The sequence below is a fragment of the Gossypium arboreum genome, chromosome 3, assembly GCF_025698485.1.
Source record: "Gossypium arboreum isolate Shixiya-1 chromosome 3, ASM2569848v2, whole genome shotgun sequence".
Classification (NCBI taxonomy): domain Eukaryota; kingdom Viridiplantae; phylum Streptophyta; class Magnoliopsida; order Malvales; family Malvaceae; genus Gossypium; species Gossypium arboreum.
The window spans coordinates 40,957,866-40,961,079 of NC_069072.1; the positions used below are offsets into that span (position 1 = coordinate 40,957,866).

General features: G+C 37.0%; 1 non-coding gene across 1 annotated transcript; it reads left to right on the plus strand.

Annotated features, from left to right (window-relative positions):
* The first annotated feature begins 2,086 nt into the window (after nucleotides 1-2,086).
* LOC128290948 (small nucleolar RNA R71) lies at nucleotides 2,087-2,193 on the plus strand. The gene has a single exon (XR_008280727.1). It is a non-coding gene; the product is annotated as a small nucleolar RNA R71 (small nucleolar RNA).
* Nucleotides 2,194-3,214: the final 1,021 nt, after the last annotated feature.

A 3,214-nucleotide genomic window follows, 5' to 3' on the forward strand; every position in this document is an offset into this window, starting at 1 on the left:
GTGTGTCCAGGCCATGTGGGTCACTGTACCTGCAAAAAACACAAAAATAGATAAAATAAACGGGTTAGTAGTGTTAGTGCTCGGGTTGTTTCCTAAGGAGCGCTTATTTAAAGTCTAAGCTCGACTCACCTCATATTTGCATGATCATGGTGGCTCGAGGAGTTGAAACTTCTCATTCCTACTATCAATCTTATCAAAATAAGGTTTTAGACGAGTACTATTTACCTTAAAAGTACCAAATTTAGAATGAGTTACCTCGACTGTACCGTATGGGAAAATGTTGAGTGCCACAAAAGGGATTGCTCCATTAGGTTCAGAAGTGGCAACATAAGGGTCTGCTTCATCTAACAGTGCTTTGTCTCCAACCTTAAGTTGATTTGATTCACCTTTAAGTTTATCATGACACTACTTTGGTTCATGGTGTATTCTCAGTTTCTTCTTAACTTTTGTTCGCCATTCATCTAGTTCCTCGATTTGTAATCTTCGTTCCTCAAAAGTTGTTTATGGCTCCATCACTTTATCCTTAAGGATTTGTTTGAGCCAAAATGTTATTCTCATGTAAAGAACTCATAATATCATCTCGATCACTAGATAGTCTAACGGAATCACGAGCTGGAAGTTTAATTGTGTCATCACCTATACGAAGCGTTAGTTCTCCTGTACCAACATCAATAATAGTTCTAACAGTTGCTAAAAAGGGTCTACCTAGAATTAAGGGTACGTCGCTGTCCTTATCCATGTCTAAGACAACAAAATCGACTGGGAATATAAATTTGTCAATTTTAACAAGCACATCTTCAACAATACCCCTAGGAAATCTAATAATTTTATCAGCCAGTTGAATACTCATCCTAGTTTGTTTGGGTTTCCAAAGACCTAGTTGTTTAAACACTTTATAAGGCATGACATTAATACTAGCGCCTAAATCAGCCAAGGCATTTTTAACGTCTAAATTACCAATTAAACAAAGAATAGTAAAACTCCTTGGATCTTTTAATTTGCTGGGTAGTCTATTCTACAAGATTTCTGAGCAAACTGCATTTAACTCCATATGAGATGACTCATCTAACTTTCATTTTTTTGCTAAGAGCTCTTTTAAAAATTTAACTACGTTTGGCATCTGTGAAAGAGCTTCAGTAAACGGTAATTTAATATGAATTTTTTAAGTAGTTTAAGGAATTTACCGAATTGTTCGTCTGTGTGGTCTTTCCTTGTCGCACTGGGGTATGACACACGAGGTGTATACTCTTTACTTACCTATTTTGGTTCATTGTGGCTCAAAACAACCTTACCCTTACCTACCACCTTTTCTTGCCTCGGTTCTGGTTCATTTTCAACTAACCCTTCTTCGTCGCGCATAGTGATAGCATTGCTTCCTTGGGTTAGTTTCAATGTTACTTGGCAAGCTACGTTGTGGTCGTTCAGAGATCAACTTGGCAAGCTGTCCTATTTGAGTTTCGAGCCCTTGAAACGACACTTGCTGATTCTTAAGCGCGGTTTCGGTGTTTTGGAAACGTGTTTCTGACATTGAGATAAACTTTGTAAGCACCTCTTCAAGGTTCGGCTTTTCTCTTGCTGGTAAGTAGGCTGAAAACCTGGCGGTGGTGGTGGTCTCTGATTTCCTTGTCCTCCCCATGAAAAATTTGGGTGATTCCTCCAGCCTGCATTATATGTTTACTTTAAGGATTATTTTGAGGTCGAGGATTATTACCTATATAGTTCATTTGCTCATTCTCCATGTTAGGACCGTAGGGTGGGTATTCTGAATTGTTCGTTTCACCTCCACTTGTATCGCACTGCATTATTAGATGTACCTGCGTAGAACCAAATAAACCATCAATCTTTCTATTCAAAAGTTCTACCTGATTTGAAAGCATAGTAACTGAGTCGACGTCAAAAATGGCGACTGCTTTTATCGGCTTTGTCCTCATGACTTGCCACTGATAATTGTTGACATCTCTTCTATGAACTAATAAGCCTCTTCAGCTGTCTTATTATTGATGGTTCCACCAGCAACTACGTCGATCATTTGTCTAGTTGAGGGATTCAAACTGTTGTGGAATGTTTGAACCTTAGCCAAAGAGGTAACCCATGGTGAGGGCACTTTCTCAATAAATCCTTGTATCTCTCCCATTCATCATAAAGTGTTTCTAAATCCATCTACACAAAAGAAGAAATATCATTCCTCAACTTTAACATTTTAGCCAGCGAAAAATATTTAAGCAAAAAAGTTTCGATTATTTATTCCCAGATAGTGATTGACCCTCGTGGTAATGAGTTCAACCACTATTTAGCCTTATTCCGTAATAAAAAGGGAAATAACCAAAGGTGAATGGCATCGTCAGAAAACCATTGATTTTAAAGGTGTAGCAGAATTCCAAAAAATTTGCTAAATGAATGTTTGGATCCTCGTCATGCAAACCATCAAACTGAACTAACTGTTGTATCATTTGAATCGTGTTAGGTTTTAGTTCAAAATTATTTGCAGCAATAGCAGGTCCAACTATACTCGACTCAGTTCCTGTTAAAATAGGTTTAGCATAATCATACATAGTACGAGTAGCAGGATTTTGATTTATTGGATTTGCAGCAACTACAGGAGGTAGCGGATTATTCGGATCGTCTGCCATCTCTTCAGGTATATCGATCACGTCATCTTAATCTTCCTCTATATACTATATGCTTTGCCTTATTTCTCTTCGATTTTTGCGAGCTGTGCTTTCTATCTCACTGTCAAATAGCAAGGGTTCTGACGGGTTTCTTCTAGTCATAAACTAAAGATTCCTACCAGAAGCAAATAACAGGGAGAAAAATTAGTAAATAAAAAAAATAAATTGCAATAAAAGTAAAAATGGGTAAAGTAATAAAAATCAAGCGTTCCTAATATCTTAGTCCCCGACAACGGCGCCAAAAACTTGATGGTCACTAAACTAACTAAAAATTTGACTAAGGCAAGTGCACCTATCGAACAGTAGTACAGTTGTGGTGAGACCGGAAATATCGTATCCATAAAGACTAAAAGTACTAGTAATTACTATTTTTTTATTATCTAGCCTAAAAATTAAAGGGACATTTTTAAACTAAGATTAACTATCTAATTAACTAAGAACACGACAGAGATAAAAGTTGAAAAATACTTTTGGAAAATCGATGGAGAAGACAATACCCAAGGAAGAATCCACCTAGACTTCACTTATTACTTCTAAATTAGATG